At 52.4% G+C, this 16993-nt stretch overlaps 1 pseudogene; it reads right to left on the bottom strand.

Moving 5' to 3' along the window:
* Positions 1–689: 689 nt before the first annotated feature.
* LOC121842585 overlaps positions 690–16993 on the bottom strand; it is a 16570-nt pseudogene continuing 266 nt past the window's right edge.

Raw genomic sequence — 16993 nt, 5'->3', positions numbered from 1 at the left:
AACAGGCAGGCAGAGCGTCAGAGCGGTTTCTCAGCCAGACACAAAATGGAGCCTCTCCTCCTCCCCATCTCTTCCCCCCCCCTCAACATCTCTCCCTCCTCTCCATCTCTCCATCCATCTAGTCCTGTTCTAGAAGGTTGTGTTGGTCCTACCTTGCATGGTTAGGTTCTAGTCCTGTTCTAGAAGGTTGTGTTGGTCATACCTTGCCTGGTTAGGATCTAGAAGGTTGTGTTGGTCCTACCTTGCCTGGTTAGGTTCTAGAAGGTTGTGTTGGTCCTACCTTGCCTGGTTAGGTTCTAGAAGGTCCTACCTTGCCTGGTTAGGTTCTAGAAGGTTGTGTTGGTCCTACCTTGCCTGGTTAGGTTCTAGTCCTGTTCTAGAAGGTTGTGTTGGTCCTACCTTGCCTGGTTAGGTTCTAGAAGGTTGTGTTGGTCCTACCTTGCCTGGTTAGGTTCTAGTCCTGTTCCAGAAGGTTGTGGTGGTCCTACCTTGCCTGGTTAGGTTCTAGTCCTGTTCTAGAAGGTTGTGTTGGTCCTACCTTGCATGGTTAGGTTCTAGAAGGTTGTGTTGATCCTACCTTGCCTGGTTAGGTTCTAGTACTGTTCTAGAAGGTTGTGTTGATCATACCTTGCCTGGTTAGGTTCTAGTACTGTTCTAGAAGGTTGTGTTGGTCCTACCTTGCCTGGTTAGGTTCTAGTACTGTTCTAAAAGGTTGTGTTGGTCCTACCTTGCCTGGTGGAGACGTTCCTCTCGTTGCTGGCGGTGAGAACCACCTGAGGGTGACTCTGCTCCAGAGAGAACATCTCATCCTTCCCCACGCGGCTAGTCTTCCCGCTCTTCATGGTCCCGCTCGGGCCCGACGGTGCCAGGTAGCGCCCGGAACAATCCCTGAACGCCACCTTGCCGGAGCGGAACTCCAGCGTGTATCCGGTGGTCTTGTCCGGCGTGGCCTCCAGGCTGCCGTCGTTCTTCAGGAAGCGGTTATCAGACGTCTGCAGGTGGTAGCGTTGGTCTCTGAACACCAGGGTGATCAGGGAGTCCACCCCCCACGGGACGTCGCGGTCTATAGAGACCTCATCCACCTTGGATGACAGGTGGGCATAACGCTTCCTGGTCACACTGAAGATGTTCACCTGGAGGGAAGAGGTTAGAGGTCAGGTGTTAGGGGGTGTAGGTGTGTTACCTGAGGATGCATGGCAATGTGAACACTCCATTTAGAGGAGAGGTTAGAGGTCAGGTGTTAGGGGGGTGTAGGTGTGTTACCTGAGGATGCATGGCAATGTGAACACTCCATTTAGAGGAGAGGTTAGAGGTCAGGTGTTAGGGGGTGTAGGTGTGTTACCTGAGGATGCATGGCAATGTGAACACTCCATTTAGAGGAGAGGTTAGAGGTCAGGTGTTAGGGGGGGTGTAGGTGTGTTACCTGGGGGGTGTAGGTGTGTTACCTGAGGGGTGTAGGTGTGTTACCTGGGGGTGTAGGTGTGTTACCTGGGGGGTGTAGGTGTGTTACCTGGGGGTGTAGGTGTGTTACCTGGGGGGTGTAGGTGTGTTACCTGGGGGTGTAGGTGTGTTACCTGGGGGTGTAGGTGTGTTACCTGGGGGTGTAGGTGTGTTACCTGGGGGTGTAGGTGTGTTACCTGGGGGTGTAGGTGTGTTACCTGGGGGGTGTAGGTGTGTTACCTGGGGGGTGTAGGTGTGTTACCTGGGGGGTGTAGGTGTGTTACCTGGGGGGTGTAGGTGTGTTACCTGGGGGTGTGTAGGTGTGTTACCTGGGGGTGTAGGTGTGTTACCTGGGGGGTGTAGGTGTGTTACCTGGGGGGTGTAGGTGTGTTACCTGGGGGGTGTAGGTGTTATTACCTGGGGTGTATGTGTTACCTGGGGGTGTAGGTGTGTTACCTGACCTGCATGGCAATGTGAACACTCCATTTTTCAGCCACTGATGCAGTCTGACTGAGAGAGACCAAACATTACAGTCCACACACACACGTTACGTGTTTTATTATAAACAAATGTTATTTAACATCTAGAGAAAGACAGTTTATGAATATTCATCAGTTTATGAATATTCATCAGCTCATCATGGAGTTTAAAACCCACCTACCTGGGCAAAGCAAACCTCCAGCTGATCCTGTCCTCTGTGCCTCCCAGATATCTGCCATGGACCTCTGACTGCAGAGAAACACAGTAGAATATACATCACACACACACCTTAGCCTACAACCCTCCACACAGACAATACCCTCCACACACACACACACACACTTAGCCTACAACCCTCCTGACAGACAATACCCTCCACACACACACACACACACACACACACACCTACACCCTTAGCCTACAACCCTCCTGACAGACAATACCCTCCACACACCTTAGCCTACAACCCTCCTGACAGACAATACCCTCCACACACACACATACCTTAGCCTACAACCCTCCTAACAGACAATACCCTCCACACACACACATACCTTAGCCTACAACCCTCCTGACAGACAATACCCTCCACACACACACACACACACACACACACCCCTCCTGACAGACAATACCCTCCACACACACACAACCCTCCTGACAGACAATACCCTCCACCCACACACACACACACCCCCCCCTGACAGACAATACCCTCCACACACACACACAACCCTCCTGACAGACAATACCCTCCACACACCTTAGCCTACAACCCTCCTAACAGACAATACCCTCCACACACACCTTAGCCTACAACCCTCCTGACAGACAATACCCTCCACACACCTTAGCCTACAACCCTCCTGACAGACAATACCCTCCACACACACACACACCTTAGTCTACAACCCTCCTGACAGACAATACCCTCCACACACACACACACACACACCACCTCCTGACAGACAATACCCTCCACACACACACACACACCCTCCTGACAGACAATACCCTCCACACACCTTAGCCTACAACCCTCCTAACAGACAATACCCTCCACACACACCTTAGCCTACAACCCTCCTGACAGACAATACCCTCCACACACCCTTAGCCTACAACCCTCCTGACAGACAATACCCTCCACACACCTTAGCCTACAACCCTCCTGACAGACAATACCCTCCACACACACACACACCTTAGTCTACAACCCTCCTGACAGACAATACCCTCCACACACACACACACACACCCCTCCTGACAGACAATACCCTCCACACACACACACACAACCCTCCTGACAGACAATACCCTCCACACACCTTAGCCTACAACCCTCCTAACAGACAATACCCTCCACACACACCTTAGCCTACAACCCTCCTGACAGACAATACCCTCCACACACCTTAGCCTACAACCCTCCTGACAGACAATACCCTCCACACACACACACACACACACCTTAGCCTACAACCCTCCTGACAGACAATACCCTCCACACACACACACACCTTAGCCTACAACCCTCCTGACAGACAATACCCTCCACACACACACACACCTTAGTCTACAACCCTCCTGACAGACAATACCCTCCACACACACACCTTAGCCTACAACCCTCCTGACAGACAATACCCTCCACACACACACCTTAGCCTACAACCCTCCTGACAGACAATACCCTCCACACACACACACACACCTTAGCCTACAACCCTCCTGACAGACAATACCCTCCACACACACACACACACCTTAGCCTACAACCCTCCTGACAGACAATACCCTCCACACACACACACACACACACACCTTAGTCTACAACCCTCCTGACAGACAATACCCTCCACACAGCCTACAACCCTCCTGACAGACAATACCCTCCACACACACCTTAGCCTACAACCCTCCTGACAGACAATACCCTCCACACACACCTTAGCCTACAACCCTCCTGACAGACAATACCCTCCACACACACACACACACACACACACCTTAGCCTACAACCCTCCTGACAGACAATACCCTCCACACACACACACACCTTAGCCTACAACCCTCCTGACAGACAATACCCTCCACACACACACCTTAGTCTACAACCCTCCTGACAGACAATACCCTCCACACACACACACACACACCTTAGCCTACAACCCTCCTGACAGACAATACCCTCCACACACACACACACACACACACACACCTTAGCCTACAACCCTCCTGACAGACAATACCCTCCACACACACACACACACACCTTAGCCTACAACCCTCCTGACAGACAATACCCTCCACACACACACACACACACACACACACACACACACACACCTTAGTCTACAACCCTCCTGACAGACAATACCCTCCACACACACACACACCTTAGCCTACAACCCTCCTGACAGACAATACCCTCCACACACACACACCTTAGCCTACAACCCTCCTGACAGACAATACCCTCCACACACACACACACACACCTTAGCCTACAACCCTCCTGACAGACAATACCCTCCACACACACACACCTTAGTCTACAACCCTCCTGACAGACAATACCCTCCACACACACCTTAGCCTACAACCCTCCTGACAGACAATACCCTCCACACACACACACACCTTAGCCTACAACCCTCCTGACAGACAATACCCTCCACACACACCTTAGCCTACAACCCTCCTGACAGACAATACCCTCCACACACACACACCTTAGCCTACAACCCTCCTGACAGACAATACCCTCCACACACACACACACACACACACACACACACACACACACACACACCTTAGCCTACAACCAAATCCCTGTCGGCTTCTCAGCTGTCGCCAACATTTAATTCCGACGCTGTTTAAACGTTCAGCAAAATAAACACGCATCGCTTTCTAACCGGTTTCCAAAAGACATGCTGATATGCCCCGTATCTTTCATGTCAGCGAGAAAGACCAACAAGCTGCGTGTCTCTGACTGTAGCAGGTTAACATACCAACAAGCTGTGTGTCTGACTGTAGCAGTTCAACAAGCTGCGTGTCTGACTGTGGCAGTTCAACAAGCTGCGTGTGTCTGACTGTAGCAGTTCAACAAGCTGCGTGTCTGACTGTAGCAGGTTAACATACCAACAAGCTGCGTGTCTCTGACTGTAGCAGGTTAACATACCAACAAGCTGCGTGTCTCTGACTGTGGCAGGTTAACATACCAACAAGCTGCGTGTCTCTGACTGTAGCAGTTCAACAAGCTGCGTGTGTCTGACTGTAGCAGTTCAACAAGCTGCGTGTCTGACTGTGGCAGGTTAACATACCAACAAGCTGCGTGTGTCTGACTGTAGCAGATCAACAAGCTGCGTGTGTCTCTGACTGTAGCAGATCAACAAGCTGCGTGTGTCTGACTGTAGCAGATCAACAAGCTGCGTGTGTCTGACTGTAGCAGATCAACAAGCTGCATGTGTCTCTGACTGTAGCAGTTCAACAAGCTGCGTGTGTCTCTGACTGGAGCAGTTCAACAAGCTGCGTGTCTCTCTGACTGGAGCAGTTCAACAAGCTGTGTGTCTGACTGTAGCAGGTTAACAGACCAACAAGCTGTGTGTCTCCGACTAGCAGTTCAACAAGCTGCGTGTCTGACTGTAGCAGGTTAACAGACCAACAAGCGGTGTGTCTCCGACTGTAGCAGTTCAACAAGCTGTGTGTCTCCGACTGGAGCAGTTCAACAAGCTGTGTGTCTCTGACTGGAGCAGTTCAACAAGCTGTGTCTGACTGTAGCAGATTAACAGACCAACAAGCTGTGTCTCCGACTAGCAGTTCAACAAGCTGTGTGTCTCCGACTAGCAGTTCAACAAGCTGTGTGTCTGACTGTAGCAGTTCAACGCACAACATGTAAACAAATAAATCAATGTCTTTCAATGAAGCACATTTCCTCACAATCAACTGGAAGTGTTTTCCATTCGGTTAAGGCTCTGACAGGTCCTGGAAGTGTTTTCCATTCGGTTAAGGCTCTGACAGGTCCTGGAAGTGTTTTCCATTCGGTTAAGGCTCTGACAGGTCCTGGAAGTGTTCGGTTAAGGCTCTGACAGGTCGTGGAAGTGTTTTCCATTCGGTTAAGGCTCAGACTTCCGGCGCCGACAGAGATGGCCGCCTCGCTCGCGTTCCTAGGAAACTATGCAGTGTTTTGTTTTTTTACGTGTTATTTCTTACATTAGTACCCCAGGTCATCTTAGGTTGCATTACATACAGTCGAGAAGAACTACTGAATATAAGATCAGCGTCAACTCACCATCAGTACGATCAAGAATATGTTTTTCGCAACGCGGATCCTGTGTTCTGCCTTTCAACCAGGACAACGGAATGGATCCTATGCAGCGACCCAAAAAAACGACTCCGAAAAAGAGGGAAACGAGGCGGTCTTCTGGTCAGACTCCGGAGACGGGCACATCGTGCACCACTCCCTAGCATTCTTCTCGCCAATGTCCAATCTCTCGACAACAAGGTTGATGAAATCCGAGCAAGGGTAGCATTCCAGAGGGACATCAGAGACTAACGTTCTTTGCTTCACGGAAACATGGCTCACTGGAGAGACGCTATCGGAGGCGGTGCAGCCAGCGGGTTTCTCCACGCATCGCGCAGACAGAAACAAACATCTTTCTGGTAAGAAGAGGGGCGGGGGCGTATGCCTTATGACTACCGAGACATGGTGTGATGAAAGAAACATACAGGAACTCAAATCCTTCTGTTCACCTGATTTAGAATTCCTCACAATCAAATGTAGACCGCATTATCTACCAAGAGAATTCTCTTCGATTATAATCACAGCCGTATATATCCCCCCCAAGCAGACACATCAATGGCTCTGAACTAACTTTATTTGACTCTTTGCAAACTGGAATCCATTTATCCGGAGGCTGCATTCATTGTAGCTGGGGATTTTAACAAGGCTAATCTGAAAACAAGACTCCCTAAATTTTATCAGCATATCGATTGCGCAACCAGGGGTGGAAAAACCTTGGATCATTGTTACTCTAACTTCCGCGACGCATATAAGGCCCTGCCCCGCCCTCCTTTCGGAAAAACTGACCACGACTCCATTTTGTTGATCCCTGCCTACAGACAGAAACTAAAACAAGAGGCTCCCATGCTGAGGTCTGTCCAACGCTGGTCCGACCAAGCTGACTCCACACTCCAAGACTGCTTCCATCACGTGGACTGGGAGATGTTTCGTATTGCGTCAGATAACAATATTGACGAATACGCTGATTCGGTGTGCGAGTTCATTAGAACGTGCGTTGAAGATGTCGTTCCCATAGCAACGATTAAAACATTCCCTAACCAGAAACCGTGGATTGATGGCAGCATTCGCGTGAAACTGAAAGCGCGAACCACTGCTTTTAATCAGGGAAAGGTGACTGGTAACATGACCGAATACAAACAGTGCAGCTATTCCCTCCGCAAGGCTATCAAACAAGCTAAGCGTCAGTACAGAGACAAAGTAGAATCTCAATTCAACGGCTCAGACACAAGAGGCATGTGGCAGGGTCTACAGTCAATCACGGACTACAAGAAGAAATCCAGCCCAGTCACGGACCAGGATGTCTTGCTCCCAGGCAGACTAAATAACTTTTTTGCCCGCTTTGAGGACAATACAGTGCCACTGACACGGCCTGCAACGAAAACATGCGGACTCTCCTTCACTGCAGCCGAGGTGAGTAAGACATTTAAACGTGTTAACCCTCGCAAGGCTGCAGGCCCAGACGGCATCCCCAGCCGCGCCTTCAGAGCATGCGCAGACCAGCTGGCCGGTGTGTTTACGGACATATTCAATCAATCCCTATACCAGTCTGCTGTTCCCACATGCTTCAAGAGGGCCACCATTGTTCCTGTTCCCAAGAAAGCTAAGGTAACTGAGCTAAACGACTACCGCCCCGTAGCACCCACTTCCGTCATCATGAAGTGCTTTGAGAGACTACTCAAGGACCATATCACCTCCACCCTACCTGACACCCTAGACCCACTCCAATTTGCTTACCGCCCAAATAGGTCCACAGACGATGCAATCTCAAACACTGCCCTAACCCATCTGGACAAGAGGAATACCTGTGTGAGAATGCTGTTCATCGACTACAGCTCGGCATTCAACACCCTAGTACCCTCCAAGCTCGTCATCAAGCTCGAGACCCTGGGTCTCGACCCCGCCCTGTGCAACTGGATACTGGACTTCCTGACGGGCCGCCCCCAGGTGGTGAGGGTAGGCAACATCTCCACCCCGCTGATCCTCAACACTGGGGCCCCACAAGGGTGCGTTCTGAGCCCTCTCCTGTACTCCCTGTTCACCCACGACTGCGTGGCCACGCACGCCTCCAACTCAATCATCAAGTTTGCGGACGACACAACAGTGGTAGGCTTGATTACCAACAACGACGAGACGGCCTACAGGGAGGTGGTGAGGGCCCTCGGAGTGTGGTGTCAGGAAAATAACCTCACACTCAACGTCAACAAAACTAAGGAGATGATTGTGGACTTCAGGAAACAGCAGAGGGAACACCCCCCTATCCACATTGATGGAACAGTAGTGGAGAGGGTAGCAAGTTAAGTTCCTCGGCATACACATCACAGACAAACTGAATTGGCCACTCACACAGACAGCATCGTGAAGAAGGCGCAGCAGCGCCTCTTCATCCTCAGGAGGCTGAAGAAATTCGGCTCGTCACCAAAAGCACTCAAACTTCTACAGATGCACAATCGAGAGCATCCTGGCGGGCTGTATCACCGCCTGGTACGGCAACTGCTCCGCCCACAACCGTAAGGCTCTCCAGAGGGTAGTGAGGTCTGCACAACACATCACCGGGGCAAACTACCTGCCCTCCAGGACACCAACACCACCCGATGTTACAGGAAGGCCATAAAGATCATCAAGGACATCAACCACCCGAGCCACTGCCTGTTCACCCCGCTATCATCCAGAAGGTGAGGTCAGTACAGGTGCATCAAAGCTGGGACCGAGAGACTGAAAAACAGCTTCTATCTCAAGGCCATCAGACTGTTAAACAGCCACCACTAACATTGAGTGGCTGCTGCCAACACACTGACACTGACTCAACTCCAGCCACTTTAATAATGGGAATTGATGTAAATATATCACTAGACACTTTAAACAATGCTACCTTATATAATGTTACTTACCCTACATTATTCATCTCATATGCATACGTATATACTGTACTCTATATCATCGACTGCATCCTTATGTAATACATGTATCACTAGTCACTTTAACTATGCCACTTTGTTTACATACTCATCTCATAGGTATATACTGTACTCGATACCATCTACTGTATCTTGCCTATGCTGCTCTGTACCATCACTCATTCATATATCCTTATGTACATATTCTTTATCCCCTTACACTGTGTATAAGACAGTAGTTTTGGAATTGTTAGTTAGATTACTTGTTGGTTATTGCTGCATTGTCGGAACTAGAAGCACAAGCATTTCACTACACTCGCATTAACATCTGCTAACCATGTGTATGTGACAAATAGAATTTGATTTGATTTGATTTAACAGGAAGTGTTCGGTTAAGGCTCTGACAGGTCGTGGAAGTGTTTTCCATTCGGTTAAGGCTCTGACAGGTCGTGGAAGTGTTTTCCATTCGGTTAAGGCTCTGACAGGTCCTGGAAGTGTTTTCCATTCGGTTAAGGCTCCGACAGGTCCTGGAAGTGTTCGGTTAAGGCTCTGACAGGTCCTGGAAGTGTTCGGTTAAGGCTCTGACAGGTCCTGGAAGTGTTCGGTTAAGGCTCTGACAGGTCCTGGAAGTGTTCGGTTAAGGCTCTGACTCGGGCCTCCCCGGTGGCGCAGTGGTTAAGGGCGCTGTACTGCAGCGCCAGCTGTGCCATCAGAGACTCTGGGTTCGCGCCCAGGCTCTGTCGTAACCGGCCGCGACCGGGAGGTCCATGGGGCGACGCACAATTGGCCTAGCGTCGTCCGGGTTAGGGAGGGCTTGGTCGGTAGGGATGACCTTGTCTTATTGCAACAGAATTGAACAATTTAAATAAACTGAAATACAAACGATATCCTGCGTCCTGAAAGGGTTGATGACACTAATCTGTGGATATTTTGTCTCACATTCCTACCTGCAAAAGGACCAACCACACGGACAAACAAAGTAGCATGTTATTCAGCATTCTGGCTCGTAGAGGTCGTGAGAGGAGGAAACAATATAAAAAGGCAAACCTTTTGGTTTCATGGTCTGAAATAAGAAGATCGCAATTTTCTATACACACAAAAAAAGCGGGAGGCGGGTAGGTTAGAGGTGGGTAGGTAGGTTAGAGGTGGGTAGGTAGGTAGGTTAGAGGTGGGTAGGTTAGAGGCGGGTAAGTAGGTTAGAGGTGGGTAGGTAGGTAGGTTAGAGGTGGGTAGGTAGGTAGGTTAGAGGCGGGTAGGTTAGAGGCGGGTAAGTAGGTTAGAGGCGGGTAAGTAGGTTAGAGGCGGGTGGGTAGGTTAGAGGCGGGTAGGTAGGTTAGAGGCGGGTAGGTAGGTTAGAGGTGGGTAGGTAGGTTAGAGGTGGGTAGGTAGGTTAGAGGTGGGTAGGTAGGTTAGAGGTGGGCGGGTAGGTAGGTTAGAGGTGGGCGGGTAGGTAGGTTAGAGGTGGGCGGGTAGGTAGGTTAGAGGTGGGCGGGTAGGTAGGTTAGAGGTGGGCGGGTAGGTTAGAGGTGGGCGGGTAGGTTAGAGGTGGGCGGGTAGGTTAGAGGTGGGCGGGTAGGTTAGAGGCGGGCGGGTAGGTTAGAGGCGGGCGGGTAGGTTAGAGGCGGGCGGGTAGGTTAGAGGCGGGCGGGTAGGTTAGAGGCGGGCGGGTAGGTTAGAGGCGGGAAGGTCAGAGGCGGGAAGGTCAGAGGCGGGAAGGTCAGAGGCGGGAAGGTCAGAGGCGGGAAGGTCAGAGGCGGGAAGGTCAGAGGCGGGAAGGTCAGAGGCGGGAAGGTCAGAGGCGGGAGGCGGGTAGGTCAGAGGCGGGAGGGTCAGAGGCGGGAGGCGGGTAGGTTAGAGGTGGGTAGGTCAGAGGCGGGAGGCGGGTAGGTCAGAGGCGGGAGGCGGGAAGGTCAGAGGCGGGAGGGTCAGAGGCGGGAGGGTCAGAGGCGGGAAGGTCAGAGGCGGGAAGGTCAGAGGCGGGAGGCGGGTAGATTAGAGGCGGGAGGGTCAGAGGCGGGTAGGTCAGAGGCGGGAGGGTCAGAGGTGGGAGGCGGGTAGGTCAGAGGCGGGAAGGTCAGAGGTGGGAGGGTCAGGGCGGGAAGGTCAGAGGCGGGAGGGTCAGAGGCGGGAGGCGGGTAGGTCAGAGGTGGGAGGCGGGTAGATTAGAGGCGGGAGGGTCAGGAGGCGGGTAGGTCAGAGGCGGGAGGGTCAGAGGTGGGAGGCGGGTAGGTCAGAGGCGGGAAGGTCAGAGGCGGGAGGCGGGTAGGTCAGAGGCGGGAGGGTCAGAGGTGGGAGGCGGGTAGGTCAGAGGCGGGAGGGTCAGAGGCGGGTAGATTAGAGGTGGGTAGGTCAGAGGCGGGAGGGTCAGAGGCGGGTAGGTTAGAGGTGGGTAGGTCAGAGGTGGGAGGGTCAGAGGCGGGAGGCGGGTAGGTTAGAGGTGGGTAGGTCAGAGGCGGGAGGGTCAGAGGCGGGAGGCGGGTAGGTTAGAGGTGGGTAGGTCAGAGGTGGGAGGGTCAGAGGCGGGAGGCGGGAGGGTCAGAGGCGGGTAGGTCAGAGGCGGGAGGGTCAGAGGTGGGAGGCGGGTAGGTTAGAGGTGGGTAGGTCAGAGGCGGGTAGGTTAGAGGCGGGAGGCAGGAAGGTCAGAGGCGGGAGGGTCAGAGGCGGAGGCGGGTAGGTCAGGAGGCGGGAGGGTCAGAGGCGGGAGGCGGGTAGGTCAGAGGCGGGAGGGTCAGAGGCAGGAGGCGGGTAGGTCAGAGGCGGGAGGGTCAGAGGCGGGAGGCGGGTAGGTCAGAGGCGGGAGGGTCAGAGGCGGGTAGGTCAGAGGCGGGTAGGTCAGAGGCGGGAGGCGGGTAGGTTAGAGGTGGGTAGGTCAGAGGTGGGAGGGTCAGAGGCGGGAGGCGGGTAGGTCAGGAGGCGGGTAGGTCAGGAGGCGGGAGGGTCAGAGGCGGGAGGCGGGTAGGTCAGAGGCGGGAGGCGGGTAGGTTAGAGGCGGGTAGGTCAGAGGTGGGAGGGTCAGAGGTGGGAGGGTCAGAGGCGGGAGGCGGGTAGGTTAGAGGCGGGTAGGTCAGAGGTGGGAGGGTCAGAGGCGGGAGGCGGGTAGATTAGAGGCAGGAGGGTCAGAGGCGGGTAGGTCAGGAGGCGGGTAGGTCAGAGGCGGGAGGGTCAGAGGCGGGAGGGTCAGAGGTGGGAGGCGGGTAGGTTAGAGGTGGGTAGGTCAGAGGCGGGAGGCGGGTAGGTTAGAGGCGGGAGGCAGGAAGGTCAGAGGCGGGAGGGTCAGAGGCGGGAGGCGGGTAGGTCAGAGGCGGGAGGCGGGTAGGTCAGAGGCGGGAGGCGGGTAGGTCAGAGGTGGGTAGGTCAGAGGTGGGAGGGTCAGAGGTGGGAGGGTCAGAGGTGGGAGGGTCAGAGGCGGGAGGCGGGTAGGTTAGAGGCGGGTAGGTCAGAGGCGGGAGGGTCAGAGGCGGGTAGGTCAGAGGCGGGAGGCGGGTAGGTTAGGAGGTGGGTAGGTCAGAGGTGGGAGGCGGGTAGATTAGAGGCGGGAGGGTCAGAGGCGGGTAGGTCAGAGGCGGGAGGCGGGTAGGTTAGAGGGGGGGGCGGGTAGCCTAGTGGTTAGAGCGTTGGACTAGTAACCAGCAGGTAGCCTAGTGGTTAGAGCGTTCGACTAGTAACCAGCAGGTAGACTAGTGGTTAGAGCGTTCGACTAGTAACCAGCAGGTAGCCTAGTGGTTAGAGCGTTGGACTAGTAACCAGCAGGTAGCCTAGTGGTTAGAGCGTTGGACTAGTAACCAGCAGGTAGCCTAGTGGTTAGAGCGTTGGACTAGTAACCAGCAGGTAGCCTAGTGGTTAGAGCGTTGGACTAGTAACCAGCAGGTAGCCTAGTGGTTAGAGCGTTGGACTAGTAACCAGCAGGTAGCCTAGTGGTTAGAGCGTTGGACTAGTAACCAGCAGGTAGCCTAGTGGTTAGAGCGTTGGACTAGTAACCAGCAGGTAGCCTAGTGGTTAGAGCGTTGGACTAGTAACCAGCAGGTAGCCTAGTGGTTAGAGCGTTGGACTAGTAACCAGCAGGTAGCCTAGTGGTTAGAGCGTTGGACTAGTAACCAGCAGGTAGCCTAGTGGTTAGAGCGTTGGACTAGTAACCAGCAGGTAGCCTAGTGGTTAGAGCGTTGGACTAGTAACCAGCAGGTAGCCTAGTGGTTAGAGCGTTGGACTAGTAACCAGCAGGTAGCCTAGTGGTTAGAGCGTTGGACTAGTAACCAGCAGGTAGCCTAGTGGTTAGAGCGTTGGACTAGTAACCAGCAGGTAGCCTAGTGGTTAGAGCGTTGGACTAGTAACCAGCAGGTAGCCTAGTGGTTAGAGCGTTGGACTAGTAACCAGCAGGTAGCCTAGTGGTTAGAGCGTTGGACTAGTAACCAGCAGGTAGCCTAGTGGTTAGAGCGTTGGACTAGTAACCAGCAGGTAGCCTAGTGGTTAGAGCGTTGGACTAGTAACCAGCAGGTAGCCTAGTGGTTAGAGCGTTGGACTAGTAACCAGCAGGTAGCCTAGTGGTTAGAGCGTTGGACTAGTAACCAGCAGGTAGCCTAGTGGTTAGAGCGTTGGACTAGTAACCAGCAGGTAGCCTAGTGGTTAGAGCGTTGGACTAGTAACCAGCAGGTAGCCTAGTGGTTAGAGCGTTGGACTAGTAACCAGCAGGTAGCCTAGTGGTTAGAGCGTTGGACTAGTAACCAGCAGGTAGCCTAGTGGTTAGAGCGTTGGACTAGTAACCAGCAGGTAGCCTAGTGGTTAGAGCGTTGGACTAGTAACCAGCAGGTAGCCTAGTGGTTAGAGCGTTGGACTAGTAACCAGCAGGTAGCCTAGTGGTTAGAGCGTTGGACTAGTAACCAGCAGGTAGCCTAGTGGTTAGAGCGTTGGACTAGTAACCAGCAGGTAGCCTAGTGGTTAGAGCGTTGGACTAGTAACCAGCAGGTAGCCTAGTGGTTAGAGCGTTGGACTAGTAACCAGCAGGTAGCCTAGTGGTTAGAGCGTTGGACTAGTAACCAGCAGGTAGCCTAGTGGTTAGAGCGTTGGACTAGTAACCAGCAGGTAGCCTAGTGGTTAGAGCGTTGGACTAGTAACCAGCAGGTAGCCTAGTGGTTAGAGCGTTGGACTAGTAACCAGCAGGTAGCCTAGTGGTTAGAGCGTTGGACTAGTAACCAGCAGGTAGCCTAGTGGTTAGAGCGTTGGACTAGTAACCAGCAGGTAGCCTAGTGGTTAGAGCGTTGGACTAGTAACCAGCAGGTAGCCTAGTGGTTAGAGCGTTGGACTAGTAACCAGCAGGTAGCCTAGTGGTTAGAGCGTTGGACTAGTAACCAGCAGGTAGCCTAGTGGTTAGAGCGTTGGACTAGTAACCAGCAGGTAGCCTAGTGGTTAGAGCGTTGGACTAGTAACCAGCAGGTAGCCTAGTGGTTAGAGCGTTGGACTAGTAACCAGCAGGTAGCCTAGTGGTTAGAGCGTTGGACTAGTAACCAGCAGGTAGCCTAGTGGTTAGAGCGTTGGACTAGTAACCAGCAGGTAGCCTAGTGGTTAGAGCGTTGGACTAGTAACCAGCAGGTAGCCTAGTGGTTAGAGCGTTGGACTAGTAACCAGCAGGTAGCCTAGTGGTTAGAGCGTTGGACTAGTAACCAGCAGGTAGCCTAGTGGTTAGAGCGTTGGACTAGTAACCAGCAGGTAGCCTAGTGGTTAGAGCGTTGGACTAGTAACCAGCAGGTAGCCTAGTGGTTAGAGCGTTGGACTAGTAACCAGCAGGTAGCCTAGTGGTTAGAGCGTTGGACTAGTAACCAGCAGGTAGCCTAGTGGTTAGAGCGTTGGACTAGTAACCAGCAGGTAGCCTAGTGGTTAGAGCGTTGGACTAGTAACCAGCAGGTAGCCTAGTGGTTAGAGCGTTGGACTAGTAACCAGCAGGTAGCCTAGTGGTTAGAGCGTTGGACTAGTAACCAGCAGGTAGCCTAGTGGTTAGAGCGTTGGACTAGTAACCAGCAGGTAGCCTAGTGGTTAGAGCGTTGGACTAGTAACCAGCAGGTAGCCTAGTGGTTAGAGCGTTGGACTAGTAACCAGCAGGTAGCCTAGTGGTTAGAGCGTTGGACTAGTAACCAGCAGGTAGCCTAGTGGTTAGAGCGTTGGACTAGTAACCAGCAGGTAGCCTAGTGGTTAGAGCGTTGGACTAGTAACCAGCAGGTAGCCTAGTGGTTAGAGCGTTGGACTAGTAACCAGCAGGTAGCCTAGTGGTTAGAGCGTTGGACTAGTAACCAGCAGGTAGCCTAGTGGTTAGAGCGTTGGACTAGTAACCAGCAGGTAGCCTAGTGGTTAGAGCGTTGGACTAGTAACCAGCAGGTAGCCTAGTGGTTAGAGCGTTGGACTAGTAACCAGCAGGTAGCCTAGTGGTTAGAGCGTTGGACTAGTAACCAGCAGGTAGCCTAGTGGTTAGAGCGTTGGACTAGTAACCAGCAGGTAGCCTAGTGGTTAGAGCGTTGGACTAGTAACCAGCAGGTAGCCTAGTGGTTAGAGCGTTGGACTAGTAACCAGCAGGTAGCCTAGTGGTTAGAGCGTTGGACTAGTAACCAGCAGGTAGCCTAGTGGTTAGAGCGTTGGACTAGTAACCAGCAGGTAGCCTAGTGGTTAGAGCGTTGGACTAGTAACCAGCAGGTAGCCTAGTGGTTAGAGCGTTGGACTAGTAACCAGCAGGTAGCCTAGTGGTTAGAGCGTTGGACTAGTAACCAGCAGGTAGCCTAGTGGTTAGAGCGTTGGACTAGTAACCAGCAGGTAGCCTAGTGGTTAGAGCGTTGGACTAGTAACCAGCAGGTAGCCTAGTGGTTAGAGCGTTGGACTAGTAACCAGCAGGTAGACTAGTGGTTAGAGCGTTGGACTAGTAACCAGCAGGTAGCCTAGTGGTTAGAGTGTTGGACTAGTAACCAGCAGGTAGACTAGTGGTTAGAGCGTTGGACTAATAAGAATTTGTTCTTAACTGACTTGCCTAGTTAAATAAAAGGTTAAAGAAAAAATAAATGTCCGTGTGGGAACATTAACCCTAAACCCATTTTTAAAAAGGCGTCTAGAAATGCAGCCTACCGTTTATTAATGCATCAATATTTCTTGCTGATATGAAAGATACATTCCTTATGTTTCTCAAACAGTACCGCAACCGATCCGTGTTCATGTTAGGTAACGGGTTCCCGAGTGGCGCAGCGGTCTAAGGCACTGCATCTTCAGGGCTTGAGGCGTCACTACAAACATCCTGGTTCGATTCTTCGGCTGTATCACATATAAAACGGCGGTGATTGGGAGTCCCATAGGGCGGCGCACAATTGTCCCTGCGGTCGTTCGGGTTTTTAACCGATGAAAGCGATCAATGTAAATAAGAATTTGTTTTTAACTGACCTACCTCGTTAAATAAGAGGTTACATTTTTTTTAAACGTTTAGAGAAAGCGTCCGGGCTCTTAAACACCACCAGTGAAAAGATACTATCGTGGGGTGACAATACAAAGGCAAGTCGCTCTCTCATGCTTTCACTCACTCACACCCAAACATCCTCCCTCATCCTACCTGCAGAGACCATCTCCCATCATCGTGAGCCGTGATGATGAACCGGGTCTCGGGTCCAGAACTCTCACTATCCCCGGTAACGTTCCCGTCTTTATCCACCGCTATGTACCGACCCAGATGCGACTTGAGACAGAACACATTACCGACAGCCTCTTCCCCGCTCTGCTCCAGAGTCCAAATCTGCTTCTTCTTCAAGCTCGTGGCCGACGCGTTGATTTTAAAACCGAACGTTTCAGCGGTTAGGTATTTATTCCCACAGTTGATCAAACCAAACTGGATCTGAAGCATATCGCTGGTCCC

Source organism: Oncorhynchus tshawytscha, unplaced genomic scaffold, assembly GCF_018296145.1.
Source record: "Oncorhynchus tshawytscha isolate Ot180627B unplaced genomic scaffold, Otsh_v2.0 Un_contig_19141_pilon_pilon, whole genome shotgun sequence".
Classification (NCBI taxonomy): Eukaryota; Metazoa; Chordata; class Actinopteri; order Salmoniformes; family Salmonidae; genus Oncorhynchus; species Oncorhynchus tshawytscha.
Note: the sequence above shows the minus strand (reverse complement) of the source record. Positions and strands in the feature narration are given on the sequence as shown.